Source organism: Rhea pennata, chromosome 6, assembly GCF_028389875.1.
Source record: "Rhea pennata isolate bPtePen1 chromosome 6, bPtePen1.pri, whole genome shotgun sequence".
Classification (NCBI taxonomy): Eukaryota; Metazoa; Chordata; class Aves; order Rheiformes; family Rheidae; genus Rhea; species Rhea pennata.
In genome coordinates, this window is record NC_084668.1 from 43584914 (window position 1) to 43599705 (window position 14792).

General features: G+C 49.2%; 1 protein-coding gene across 2 annotated transcripts in view; it reads left to right on the forward strand.

Moving 5' to 3' along the window:
• The first annotated feature begins 3181 nt into the window (after positions 1–3181).
• Positions 3182–14792, forward strand: part of PCBP3 (poly(rC) binding protein 3) — a 76355-nt gene continuing 64744 nt past the window's right edge. For both annotated transcript variants that reach the window (XM_062578391.1, XM_062578392.1), the window contains exon 1: positions 3182–3257. The gene's annotated coding sequence lies outside the window, so the exon portion shown is untranslated. The remainder of the gene's footprint in view (positions 3258–14792) is intronic.

Here is a 14792-nt window from a genome sequence, read left to right on the forward strand (position 1 = left end):
CTGGAGTGAGTCCCTATTCCTACTGCCTGGTCAAATGAATTGCTCTATTGAAGTGTCTTTTGTGCACCATGGGTCTCTTAGGGCCCTTCTCCCATTTTTTAGTGCCTGGTTACTCTGCAAACTGGGCAGCCCTCCTTATGTCCCCCTTCTAACCAGCTGGGCTTCCTGGTACACTCCTGCTAAGTGCTATATGGGACATCAACTTCCCAAACACCCAGGAGAGCTCAGGCACTTTGGAGAATTATCTGTTTTCCTCCCTCCTCTGATTTCACAAGGGCTCAGGAAAGCTATAATTTGCAAGGCAAGCCTGAGGAGAGAAATCCAGCCCATGGCACCTGGAAAGCTTTGCACTTCTTAGCGAAGAATACACAGCTATACAATGTTCTTTGTTATCAGCTTGCATGGGAAGAGCCATCTTAGGGTGGTGTGCAATGTGCTGGTGTGCAAGAGCTCCATTTCTCTCCATTGTCCCACAGCATTCCTCAAAGGGCACAGTGATGTTCAGGACCTTGTGACAAGCAGTGTATGTCTGTGATTTGGGCAGAGCCTGACTTCGGCCCAGAACCTGCTTCATAGGGCATCTAGTGGCCAAGCACTAGTGTTACCTCCAAGCACCTCCAGCAAAGCCCTGCCGTACTGGAAGAGTGCAGGACTAGAGCTGTCCTGACCAGTACAGGCTTTTTGTAAGAGATCTGAAATGCTAGGTAGCGACTATTGAAATGGAGACTTTCAAACAGAGCCCTTGTTTATGATACTAATGACCGACTTATGGCCAGGTCCTTGTACACCCAGCTCCCGTGATTCGGAATTAATTTGCAAAAGCCCTGGCAGCCTGTGCTGCTCCTGACCATGGCTGCCTGAATTACAGGGTACTGCTGCATCTCTCTGCTTGAGTGACTAAAGCTTTTAGCAGGAGGAATAATAAATAATGCACCATCATTCGGCTTCTCTTGGTTGGTGAAGCTGCTGGGATTTGCACGGGCTTTGCCCGCACACTGCAGGCCATTGGCCACGTGAGCTTCTGATTACTCCTGCGACAAACTCAGCACTTTTGGTCACACAAAAAGCTATGCATCGTCTCATTTTACTGTGACTTGAGCAGCTCTGCCTGTGTTATTATTATATGACCTGTTGGTGTGCTGGGCCGGGACACAGACAGTAGAGGCCCATCAATTTGACCCTCAGGTTCAGGGCACTCAAAATAGAGCCTCTTGCTGCAGGGCATCAAAGCAGCCATACGTTTCCTGGGGTCCTTCAAGCCAGGTTTGAAAGTGTAACCCACAGACACGCCAAAGGCCTCAAAAACTAAAGCATAATAGCAACAGTGACTCAAAAATCATAAATTTTTCAGGCCTGAGTTGTTTTTGCTTGAGGCTGCAGCATCAGTCTCTGGCAACAACAGAGACTTTTGGTATATCATTTCAGTGTACTTCCCTAAGAAGGTCTGGGGTTAGCCGCATAACTGTGGGAGGTGGATATTTGATGCTGGTGAATGCTATCTGGTTTAAAAGGTGATTTCCCATCTGTTCGCATTTCTTCAGCATCCCCAAAAGTTGGGCTTCTCTTAAAAGCTATTTAAAAATATTAATTTAACCAATGCACTAGGGAACATGAGCACTGTGCTGCTGCAAATGGACATTATTGAAGACTCTGCTTATTTCTAATATTGTCAGTTAGGCTGCTGATTGTAGAGTACAGCGAATAATTAGCTGAGGTTTCTTACTGTTAAGTGCATCTTTCCTACTTGCACAGTTTGCTGTTCCCCCATAAGTGTTCAAAAGTGGCCAGTGACTGGTACAACTTGAAATCTCACCTGCTGTTAAGTTGATGGGCCCTTTCCACAGATTATTAGATGGTACTCATAGGAGGATTGCTTCAAACGAACCTGATAATTTGATATTAACCTGCTTGATTTGAATCTGATGGTATAATATTATATTAGAGAGAAGCTAACTTGTGATAAGTCTCTGGGGTGTCTCTCTGTTGAACGTTTGTTTAATCGTGGAAGCGCACATCTGTAAAAGCTGCAGATGTGGTTTCTTCCAGCAAAGCTGGGAGTGGGTAACAGCTCAACTTTCTCTAGTAATTACCACCCCCCTGCCCCCCAGCATGCAGACACAAGCCTCACTCATGGAATGGGCTGGAGGCAGTGCTAGAGGTCTCTGCCCCAACTCCTGCCTCAAGCAGGGGCATGCCAAAGCCAGGGCTGGGGGCTTGGGACTGGGGCCAGGTAAATCTCTGCACCTGTTCCAGGGTGGTCCCATGTTCAGGGGGACGCAGTACAGGGAGCGAAGCAACTGCCTTTCATTTCAGATAAAACCCTGAGGGACTGTCCTATCCTCTGAGATGCCAGTACCAAGCCCTGATGGGGCAGGGAGCTCCATGTCACTGTGGCCAAGAGGGTTTTAATAACATGGTCCTTAGGCAGGCTGATGCCCCTTCCCTGCCCCTCTCCCTCTCTCTGAGCAGAGTCTGCTAGTCTCTGTAATTAGTTGAGTGGTTGGATCCTCTTCATCAATGATTGAAACTGCCACAATGGAGCAAACAGATGAAAAGGGTTTTTGCAGTGCATGCAAGCTCTTTCACCAGTCCCTGCCGACTAGCACCAGGTTGTGGGTATTTCCTCTTGCAAATGATGAAAGCAGTCACAGGAGGCATTTTAAGCTCGCTCTCAGCCTCTCTGGGCAGGCACCCCTTTCTGCCCCTACACATTCCAGGACAGCCCAGTGCCAATGTGAGATATTTCCTCCATCTCTGGTGCCTGCAGGCAAAGCCCACGTTGCCCAGGTGCGCTCCAAGGCAGCAGAGACAAAAACACTCATCTTCTCAGCTAAATGGTAGCTGCCCAGAGAGAGCAACAGAGCCATGTGTCCCAGCACATGGTCTGATTCCTGCATCCCCTGTAGTAAAGCATTTTAGACTATCATCTCCTTGAAACCTCCTGCCTTGTGCAAACATGGGCTCTGCCTCCTCTTACCTGCTCTGTAACGTAGATCCCCCTGCATCATGGGCACACACACAACTCTGTTTTTAGTATGGCACCCTTCCAGGATTTGGGGAGGTTTGGTGCCTTGCATTGTATAGCAGCATTTTATTTAGAAGACGCTTTCAGTGACAGCAGCTTGGCCGCAACAAAGCCTGACTTTCATGCCTCCTTTTTCCACAGGGCAAAAGCTGCCTGGTCAGCCGCATCACAAACTTCCTAACGTCACCAAATGTGCCTCCGAGTTGCTCTGCCCAAGGGACCGGCTCCAAGGGTAAGGAGGTAGGGAAGATCTACAGCCCCTTGGCAAGTCCTAGCCTGCCAGGATGGCGCAGAGGACACCAGGCCTGACAGTGGCAAAATCCCTCCCTGGCACAGGTCGGGGCTTGCTGGTGGGAAGCCCAGGATGGATGAGCTCCACATTGCTGAGCAATGGTGTGTGGCCACTTGGTCCCTTCCCCTCCTACCTGCGTAATGCTAGGAAGCTGGTTGATTTGTGGGTAGAGATGTTCGCTGCAGGTCACCACCAGGTGTTAAGCCTGCTGGTTGCACAGCCACCTCAAAGGCGGTGCAGCCTGTTGCACTCCTGAAAGGAGAAACAGAAGGACTTAACATTTTTATCTATGTCAGGATAACACTTCAAGGCTCTGGCTCATGCTCCTGCTTTACAAAACACTAGTGCTTCAGCTATTTATTTATCTGGGTGGCTATTGTTAAAATTCAGCCAGTGAAAGGTTGTGGGGAAAATGCATCCTTCCCCAGAGCCCGTAGGTCCCTCTGAGCAGCAGAGAATGTGTGAGGGATATCAGAGAGTCCCAGTGTGGCAGGAAGGCAGTTATGGTGGTCCTGAGTAAATGGGGAGTGGACACCCGAAGACACTCACAGCTATGGGTGCATATTGTGTTGCTCAGATGAATTCCCCTAGTGCGAGGTGCAGAGAAGGGCTGTGGGGGTCCGGCGAAGAGAGACTGGTCTTATATAGCACTTTACATTTAAATGTCTCTTTCATACACTGGCAGCAAACTATGAGAGCTCTGCAGTGGTTCTTTTATACAACACATCTGGTTTTCCTACTTTCATGGGTTATAAAAGGGCAGATATTCAGAGAGGCACCTTTTGGCCAGACTCTTGGGGCAGTTTCTACAGACAGTATGATACTGGCGGGCAGGGTTTCCCTTCTCCTTGGGACACCCAGGCTGGCTGGCCCTTCAGCAGAGCTCTATTGCGACATATGTATGTTGCGGGCTTCAGTGTCCAGCTCCTGACCAGGCAGCCACTTCCCAAGGCTGCAGGCATCCAGCTGGCTCTTTCAGCTGGAGCTTGGATGTCCCCATGCCCCAGCACATGCTGGCTCCTGGGAAAGGCTTTCTGCATGCTGGAAGTAGCTCCAGCAGGAGAGGAAATAGCTTCTCCAGCAACAGGCTGGGGGCTTTTTTTTTTTTTTCCAGAAATGGCAGGTGTATGCCGGGAATCCACGTTTCAGTTCTTGCATCAGTCCTGCCAGCTTCTCTGCCCTTCTTGTCTGCTTTTTCCTTCCATGTGATCTGTCACCTTTCCCTTTCCCATCTCCAAGACTGGTCTGGCTACAACACCATGGCTGGTGCATCCACAGGCATTGCAGACATCAGAAAGAAACATCACCCTGGCAGGAAAAGTGCCAGTGACTGTCTCTGCTTAAGAAGAAACATATTTACATCTCAGGGAGCAGAGGAGGCATGACCCACCATCACCTCTGTAAATGCCTGGAAAAGGAAAAAAAGGGTTTGGCCCCTGATGAGGACTGTGGCTTCTTCCATGGGGAGAAGCTCCTGAAGCTGGAGATGCTGTTCAGTCCAGTCTTGGCTGTGTCTGGAGTGGGGTGGGGAGGGGAGCAGGGCTCTGTGAAGCCGGTCTGTGATGCAGGGTTGCCATCTAGTGCCGATACTGAGTCTTTCCCACTTGCAGGAGTAGAGCTCTGAAGGCTGAAATATAGCACAATTATGGGGCAAAATAAAATACAAGAGATGAATAGTAGTCAAGCCGCCTGCATCTGTTCATCTCAGGAAGTGCTGTATTTCTCCTGAGCAGGTCTGTCTGAACTTCCAGCATGGTGGGGTACAATGGGCAGGTGTGAATAGTGAAAACTAAACTCGCCTCCCTTTTCTTTTCCCCTTTCCTTTCCTTTCCTTTCCTTTCCTTTCCTTTCCTTTCCTTTCCTTTCCTTTCCTTTCCTTTCCTTTCCTTTCCTTTCTCTTTTCTTTTCTCTCTTCTCTTCTCTTCTCTTCTCTTCTCTTCTCTTCTCTTCTCTTCTCTTCTCTTCTCTTCTCTTCTCTTCTCTCCTTTGAGAAAATCGTGTTCACTGCAGCCATCTTCCTATTTGGGCCTTCCCACAAGAGACCTCTCTCCCCACATATAGGCAAAGGTCTAAGGGGCATGGGAAAAGATTTTTGAGTTTTCAGGGCAAAATAATTTCCACTGGGCAAAGCCTCAAGCAACCTAATCTGGCTCTGGAATTACGCTGCTTGGGATAGAGGTGGAAGGGGGGACCTGCAGAGATGCCTTGCAGCCTGAATCTCTCTTTGATTCTCTGCTCTTTGTTCAAATACTGAAATGATTCACTATTTAAAGGCATTTATTTTATTGATAACACAAAATCAACATTTTTGGAAGCTATGGAAATGAGACCTGCAATGAAACTCTTCTTTCTGAAGATGCTGCTGGCCTCTTGGCAGTCCAGATGACATCCTCCACAGCCCCATGTCCTGCAGCCCATGGCCATTTTGTGAAAGCACCTGCACCCTGTAGTATGGAGAAAGCTTGGCAAGCTGCAATGCTGAAAGCTAGCAGGCAAAATCATTAAATTTCTGAAATCTCATGGCTTTGGGGAAGATCATCCTGATCCAACTATTTTAGATGCTTTGTATCAGGGACTCTGGGGTCTTAGCAGGGGCTGTGAGAGAGAAGGAATTAAATGTAGGGTCCATGGACCTGTGCTGTCTTTGCAATGTAGAACACAGACTCTTTTTATTCTTCCAAATGAACTTTTGAAGCTGTTCTTGACAGTCTCCCATGGGAAATTAAAGCAGAGATGTGTCCTCTTGCAGAGCAGAGTGCAGAGACAGTCACAGGGGTCCTCTAGTGAGGACAGCATGTACAGAGACAGGCTAGCTGCTGAGAAAAAGCAAGGGAAGAGTAGGATATTTCAGGCACTGCTCAGGATTGAGCTCCCTGCTCCTTCCCCCTCAGCGTGCAAGACACACTCCTTCCAGTCCCCAAGTGCCCATCTCACCACCCAGCATGGACATCTTCACAGCTCTCCCTACATGTCCTCAGAGAAGAATCCAGGCGTCCGGCCCACTGTGCTAGCACTGTTCAGATGGTTGTGTCTCTAGAAGTGTGTGAAGCTGGGCAGCCTTTGGGCAGACATGAGAGGACTGAAGCACTAGCACAGAGAGGGATCTTGCAGGGTGGTTGAGGCCAGGTGCAAGCATCTGATGGGAAGGATGGTACATGTATAGTAAGGTGCAGAGAAACAGCCTTGTGGATCTTTGACAGCTCCAAGGAGACTCCGCTCAGACACCACCACCTTTCCTGGATGACATTAAGCTGTGGTGGGAGGCCACCTGGCACATCAGTGCCAAATGCCAGCTGAATTTCCAAGCTGAACTGCACTAAAAATGCCTCCCCTCTCCCCTTGAGTGGTGACCTATATTTGATACTTGGATAGTTCCTTCTCCTCTGGGCTGCTGGCAGCTGCTGGCCTAGGAATAACGTACAGGCCTGGTCACCCTCTCCTCCACACATGGCTCTTTCCCCTGGCTGCATCCCCTTCCCATGTCTGATTCCTTGTCCATCAGGAGCAGATGATTCCCACTCCCACCACCCATAAATGCTGTGGTTAGGACGTGACTCTCGCAGGAAGTGCGTGCTGCATCTGTGGGTGGGATTTCTGAATTCAGAGGGGTGCTGGCGATTTACAGTGTCACTGCTCTGATTGTGTCCTCTGCTAAGCCGAATCCTGAGTCTAGTAGCGTTGGGTCTGGAAAAATCCCTTGCTTTTGGGAGAACTGTGCTGGAGTGGGTTAACCCTGCCCAGTCCTTCCCCATCCCTGTGTCCTCTGATTCTGGGCCAAGACAGTCCTGCCCTGCTCTGAGACAAACCCCAGCTGTGCAGGGCCAAAGGAGAGGCACTTTCCTTAATCCTACAGTATCCCTGGAGGTCAGGTGGCAGCATTTTGCTAGCAACTGTGTTGAAATGACCTTTTTAATTCCTAGAGGAAAAAAAATCCCTCCCCCGCAACATTTGCTCTTTACAAATGACTGCCCTGGATTCACAGGAGGCATGTTAATGCCACGCAGATGAGCAGAGCCCACTGCAGAGACAGGGAGAGGAGTGGGTCCAGGATTTTAGCAGCAGGTTTTCCTAGCAAAGGGCTGTTCTGTGTGCCCGCAGAGCTGACAGCTCTGGAAAGCACCTCACCTCTCTTTCGGTCTGGGCAATTTTGCAGGAGGCTTGCATAAATGTGGCTTGGGTTTTGGTGAGGATTTTTTTTGTCCTTAATGAAAAATCCTCATGGCATGATCTCTTTATACACCTTGCTTGTCTGGACAGCTCTGTGACTCAGTTTCCCCATATGGTAAATGTGCTCCTCCAAGGGATTTAGGGGACCCTTACAAACATGCTCAGCTCCTCAATTAGAGCCTTGGAAAGTGCTGCCAGCAAGGATCCCATCTCTGTTCACAGTGAAGCCAGTGGGACGGCAGTTGGCTCTGCCATTTGAAGGGTTGCTGATGGGATAACACCAGCTGGCATGGCTCCATACACAGACTGAGCACCAAGGCCCAATAAAGTCCAACAGAGTCCAGGCTCCAGCTAGCAAAGCAGCCTTATTTTGCACTCAGTGTAGATGGAATCAGAAGGTACTGATCCCTGTTTTTGCGAGCAGGCAGCAGGATCACAGATATGCAAAAGGGGTGCAGGGAGCACACATAGCATGAGCCTTCGCTTAATCTCCTTCCTTGGTCCAGGCAGCAGTCTCCAGTTTGTGCATACCCAGGATCCCAGGCCCTGTCCGGATGTTTAGTGTCCATGGACATACATGAGCCCTTTGGAGCCCAAGCAGATTTTTGGCTTCTGCAGGACATGGTGGGAGCAAGTTCCTCTGTCACCAGCTGCAGTGTGAAAAAGCAGTTTTGTATGCAGAGAAACCCCATGCTCTGCTGTCTGGTTTTTACAATCACTGCTGTTGCCTAGATGCACAGAGAGAGCTGGGTTAGGAGCACCTCTGGAGGTCTCTAGTCCAGCCCTTGGGCTAACGTCAAAACAAGGGCAGGTTGTTCAAGGTGAGTGACCAAATGGGTTCTGATTAAATCAAGAGCTGCTGCTTCTCTGTGAATTTTCTGAGCCCTTTCTCCAAGCTGACTTTGTACCTGGTCCTGCTCTGCCTTACATTCAGTGCATGATGGAGGACAGGTGAGTGAGGTACCCAAAGCTGCCTATTTTTATTGCACATCCTTTGGTGGTTGTGGTCCTGGTGGAGTCACTGATAGCTCAGCCCTAGTACTGTACCCTTTGCATCTACTAATTCAGTTATGGTCTGGCTTTCCAAGCAAGTCCTATTGTCTTTGTTCTCCCTCCTTTTGTTTTTTATCTTCCTTTGATCCAACTGCTTAGCTCATTCCTGCAGACCTCTCCATGGAGCAAACATCAGCCCTGAGTGACACTGCTTTGCAGCCAGACAGCTCTCAGTCCCTGTAACGCAGTCTTTGGTGGTGGTCCGGCATGATGGTGTAGCTGATGCTGTGCCATGCAGAAGCATATCAGGCCTCGGCCAGGACTTTACCAACCTCCATAGTTACTCTGGCTAGTTAGTTGCTAGACTATCGGGTGCCTGTGTTACTCCTTCAGGGAACTAGGGTGCAAACCATAGCTGAATGCTATATGTCCCAATCCATATGGTCTCAACTCAGCCCTTGCTCTTATCCTCTGGATTGCAGCCTTCTTCTCTCAAGTGATTATGAGAGCTAAAATGCGTGTTGTCAGCAGCTCTCCCTGATACTGCTAGAAAACACACCAGAATTTTGGGAGTAAAACAGACAATATTTGGCAAGTTGTTTTTCTTTTGCAAGCAGGCAGGAGTATTTTTGTCAGCCCTTAAGCAAGAAAAGAGGGACAATGATAAAGAAAGGATGGATGGATGGGGAAAAAAAAGACAGAAAACTAGAGAAGGGTAGCAAATTTGCTGACTTCCTTGTTCTCATTTTCCCCCAGAGCAGAATGAAAATGAACCAGGGGGTTCTGTTTCTTGCAAATGACCCAGAGATCAGGGCTGGGCTATGTGTCCAAATCCAGGCTCAAGGAGCCTTCTGTCACTGTGCTCTCCACTGCAAAGCCACACCAGCACAAGCTTGGACATCCTACAGTGCCAAAACCCCTGTTGATCCTCAGGCTGATTTTTGCTCTCAGGTATTTCGGAAATAAATGCCTCCCAATTCTTCTCAGAAGTGCGTCTCTACTGGTGTAAGGTGGGTCTGGCTGTAGGTGATAAAGCTACATGCTGTGTTCACTAGGACAGTGATCTGCCAGTGACTTTTTCCAGCTAGAGCTCAGCTCTACTAATGCCTTGACTAGGTGTTATTAGAGCTGGTACTTAACTGTGGTTTGAAATCAGCTTGTTACGTCACTCCTAATCCTTTTAGTAATTTCCATGATTTGGAGAGTGCATCAGCATGTTTGACTCTCCAAATCCCCTCCAAATGACCCAAAATAGCCTGGTCTAATGGACCTAATCCTTGTCCTTCCATAAAGGCAAAAAAGGATTTTGGATTCCTTTGTATACTGTACTTTTTATCCAGGGGGCTGTTCCTAATGCTTCTTAATCCCACCAAGGATTTCTCAAGTACAGCAAAACCGCCTGAGATATGGGCGGAAGAATGCTTTGGAAGTTTTAAAAACTTGCCAGATGTGATTCTCCCCAAGTAGAAAAGCATCTGCCTTATCTCCCTATGTAGGATATATATTGCTTAGCTCGCTGTGACCTAGAAGCAGTATTTGCTTGTCTCAAAACAAGAAACAGCGAGGGCTCCACCAGCTCTGCTGGGAACTCAGTTGCCTGTTGTGAGGCACAAGACCCCAGAGCCTCCTCTTACAGCCTTGGTAGCATAAATGTTTGTGCTTCAGCTGTAGTATCTCATGATCCCTGCCCTGCAGGCCATGGCAGTTGGGTCCCTCTGGAAGAAACTGAAAGCTGGTGGCAGGTAGGGTTGCCAGAAAGAAGAGCAGAGCATGGCAGCCATCCCCAAATCACTTTGCTCAGTCTTCCACCATGGTGCAGGTGGCTGGTCCCAGGTGCTTGTGATGAGCTAAGCTGTTCTCAGTCCTGGGCTTTGCCTCGCACCTGTCTGCTCATTGCCATTTGGCCAACCTTCAGCTCCTCTGCAGACCTCTTGACTTGCTTTCAAGAGCCCTAGTTTCCTGTTATCATCTTGATCTAGCCACACATATGCTGTTTTCATCTGTTCCCCCAGGTGAAAAATAGGACTCTGTGAGCCAAGCAGAGACAGGCCATGTGATGTGATTACCAGGTTTTTGGTGCAGGCATTTGGAACCCATAGGATAACTATTACCATGATCTGGCATTGGAGTGCATTTCCTGGGCTGGTAGTTCACTAAACAGAAAGAAATAGTATGGAAACCATGATACAAAATTTTTCCTTTGGAGCAAGAGGAGGAGAAAGCTGAGGATCGTTTCAGAACAGCCTGCAGAAATGCCCTTCACCACAGCGTGTTCTTCTCCTTTAACTTCCAGGTAAAAAGAGATGAACAGTGGTCAGGAATCAGATTTTCTTAAGGAGCTCCTGGCCTTGCTGAGTATCAGCAGGTCAGGGGATGCAGCATGTCCAATATGCTGACAGTGACTGTGACATTTTGAGGCCCATAAGGAGTAAAAGCCCAATGCCTAGCATTGCTTCTATTTCACAGAAAGAAAGCTTTTTTCTGAAACCATCACACCACCATCAGTTTTTGTTTAAAGAAGGGGAAAAAGCCAATCACTGAGCTTCCCCCTTGCCAACTGATTTGTCCTCTAAAAGATTAGTTCCCTTGCCTGGTTTATAGGAGGATTTGAGGCCGCTCCATCTGCTCATGTCTAGCAGGTCACTACAAGCCGGTGCACTGTGCCTCCCAGGAAGAGCAGCAGCCACTGTCTGCAGGGCCCAGACTGCAATGTGCTTGCACACACGCACCTGGGCTCTGTGGCTGCATTTCCTCCCTGTTACTGTGCTGCTTGTGTCAGTGGTGGGCTAGGACCCACCACGGCTTGCTCTCTCCCTGCTGCTGGAATCAGTCCTGATGCTGGTGGTGGTATGTCCTCCCAAGCGCTTGGTCCATTTTCCCCGTTGCTTTCCCAGTTAGAGACAGACCATGCTGTTTTACTGGCCTGTGTCTCTCCTTCCTGGACTCACTCAGTACTTCTTTGGCACTGGGAAAGTGAAGGGCAGCGCAGCCCAGTCGCTCTGTGCTTATGCCAGCAGTAGCTGAAGGCAGCGCCTGTTGTTTAGCTGTCAAGTTGGGGCAGACCCCCAGGCACAGACTGTGAGGTCCTCCTAAACCTGGCCCCTTGGCACTGGCTCTGCTGTCCCCAGCAGGATGTTCCCACACTCCAGGTGTAGCTGCAGGTGGGTTTGCATCCAGCTTCCCCCAAAAGTGTGGCTTGGCAGGGGAGAATGCAGCTCCCTTCAGGGGCTGCAAGCATGTACTTCTTGCACAGGTCATCAGCATTTATGAGCTCCACCACCATCCCCAGGGCTGGCTCTGCTTTCCTCCTGCACTCTACTTGCTCTCGCTGAGGCCTGCCAGCCGCTTTCTGGTCCCAGGACATCCCTTGTCATGCCTTGCCATGCCGCAAGCCACCCCAACAGCCGCTCACGTGGCCCCAGGCAGCCAGCACTCCTGAGGAGCCAGGGCTCAGGAAGAATCAAAGTGACAAGCAAAGCCTTCGCTGAAGGACAGGAAGTGAAAGCTCAGTGGAGGAAAGCCAGCAGCCACAATCTATTTCAGGTACTCAGTGAAAAGCCCTTCCTGAGCTCACACAGTGGAAGACTGCACACATCCCAGTGATGTTCTGTGATAAACACTGCGGTGGCCCTGCATGTGGCTCATGCACAAAGGCCTTCACAGAGGCTATGTCTCACCTCCTGTTCCCCACTGACTGAAGCTCGGTAGGGCTCTGGATCATGACCTTAGGTTTGCTGTGCACCCATATGGTTTTGGACCTGCAGACATACCTCCTCTCCAAGGACATCACCTTCACTTTGTGCACATCTCCTGCACTGTGCACCTGAATGGGATATCTCCTTGGCCCTGAGCATGATCTGCTTGCTGGCTGCAGGTAGGCATTTTTCTGGCTAATGTCCTAAAGGGACAGGATGTAACACAGTAACATCCATCATGCCTGCACTGAGGGACCAAAGCACAAACAAAATGCCAGATCAAAGTGATCCCAGGGAAAACATGTCTTTTGGAAGGCTGCTTCCAGGCTTACTCTCTGCAATGGTTTCAGAGCTCTATTAAACCAGACCTGCTCCAGTTTGTGCATGATGCATGCTTTGCCATGGCAGTTAGAGACCACAGAAAGTAAATAGGGCTATTTGTGGAGCTCTAACTTGATGAGATGTGACCCACTGCAAAAGAAGGAGCAAATTCTGCAGGCTGTGCTCACACGGCAGGGCAGCCACATTGTAAGGAAAGAGGCTGAAAAGTTGGCGGTGTGTGGATAAAAGCATCTCTGTCTTATAGATAGGGGTTCAAATATCTTACCTTGTTGAAAGGTGCATTCAGGAGATGATTGTCCTGAGCAATGCAGGGAAAGGGTATTCTTGGCTACATGTTTAGAAAGACAGCAAACAATCCCACACCTATATGGATAAAAATCCTGATAGTGATGTTTTATATCCTAGATTTACCACAAGTGTTTGTTTGTTGATGGATTTGATGAAAACTATACAAAGAACTAACAAAGATGGCAATGTTTTTAAGCTTGTGTTAGCTGATAGAAAGCATTGCAGATGCTAGAGGATACCCACCAAGCTGGGAAAGGCTAAGAGAGAGGATTCCCCTGGAAAAAAAAAAAACACAGTCTTTGGTAAAGTAGGCACTTTACCAAAGATGAGTGGAGGAGAGGCTTAAGAAAGGGAAGTACCTTCACAGGGCGTGAAAGAAATGGGCTTTCCCAAACAGGCCCACGATGGGTCTGCAAGAATTTTGGGCATAAATTTGGCAGGGGGAGTTATTAGCCAACATTCGCAAATGTTTAAACATCAGTGTATTCTGGAGCTCTTGCTGAGAGAAATGATACCAGAGAAAAAGGACACCCCCCTCTTTGCGCTCTGCTCTGTCAATCCCATCTCATCACCAGATGCTGTTTAAGGTGCTAGCTAATAAAGAGGCTGGAGGTAAGTTAAAAAAGAGCTAACAACCCGTGAGCTTACAGAGAGTGGATTTATACAGCCTGACTGAACTAGGTTTGTGGAAGCGGCAGGGGCAGAGGAGGAGGGAGCGGGCTCTGGGGTGATGCTGGGGGTTGGACTTCTCAACGCACCTCTGTTGGCCCCCATGGTACAGAGATGGAGGCGTGTCGAACACCAGTCTGCTCCTGCACTGCTCTGGCAGCAGTCCCAGCCCAGCCCGCAGTGCGGATTGGCCAAGGTTGCTGGATAGGGTTGGTGCTGAAGGGCATGCCAGTGCCAGCAAGTACTTAGGGACATGAGAGCCTTTCCCTGTGCTCAGACCTGAGCTGAGGTGGGGGGGGGGAGGGGGTCTTGGAGGCTCTTGCACCCAAACTGCTCAAAAGAGCTGGATGCATGAGTCCCCTGGGCTGAGTGGGCCCTGGGAATGCTCTCTCCTGGTGCCATTGCCTTTTCAGAAGGCATATGACTGCTTTGCATCCCCACCAGTCTCCCCGTAAGAACGCTCCCAATGCATTCCTGGGGCAGCTTGCACAAAGCACTGTTTTCTCTTTCAGCTCAGTAATGTGGCAGAAAATTGCAGCGGGGAGTTCCTGGCAGGGGGATGCAGTGATGAGATGCTGAGCTAGCTAGCTGATAGCTTTGCATCCCTCTGCCCCGGCCCGCTTACCCACTTTGCTGCAGAGCCTGGGGGGAGGCTGAGTTTCTGTTCCCCCATGTCCATTCGCCTTGCAGTGCTATTTCCGACAGGAATACTGATGGAGACTACAAGGTGTCAGCTTGGAAATCTTTTAACTTTACTTCATCTCCCCAAATGGACAATGTCTCCGTTCATTAGGTACCCACCCAGGGGGCAGATGTCAGCTCTGCTCATGTAGCTCATGGCTTTTCTCAGCTTATCTCTGCATAGACTCTGATGGCTTCAGAGTGCTCATTTCCTATCATGTCATGCTGATTTCTCTGTGTGGGGCTACCCTTTCTCCTTTTCTTGCAGCAGCGTATCTACAGAAGAAGCTCACCTACATGCCCCATACATTTGGCTCCCCATATTTCCATCTTGAGGAACTGGGTTTTGAAGGGTGTTTCATGAAAAGGCTGGAAAAAAAATGGGTAGTGGTGGTGCGCATGCACCTGAATGTGTGCAGCCCTTGAATCCGTTTTCCTCAGCCAGGCGGTGCCTGGGAGGAGAAACCATCACTGAAGTCTGTCCTTTGAGGCTGATTCGTTCTGACAGCTTTTTCACTGGGACATTAAAATCATTGCCTCTGTCTGTGTAAAACATACAGTAAGTCGAATGATGGGAACACAGGTCAGGAAAGGATTGTTCTATCTCTTTTGCGATGAGCAGTGTCACTAAAAACCCAAA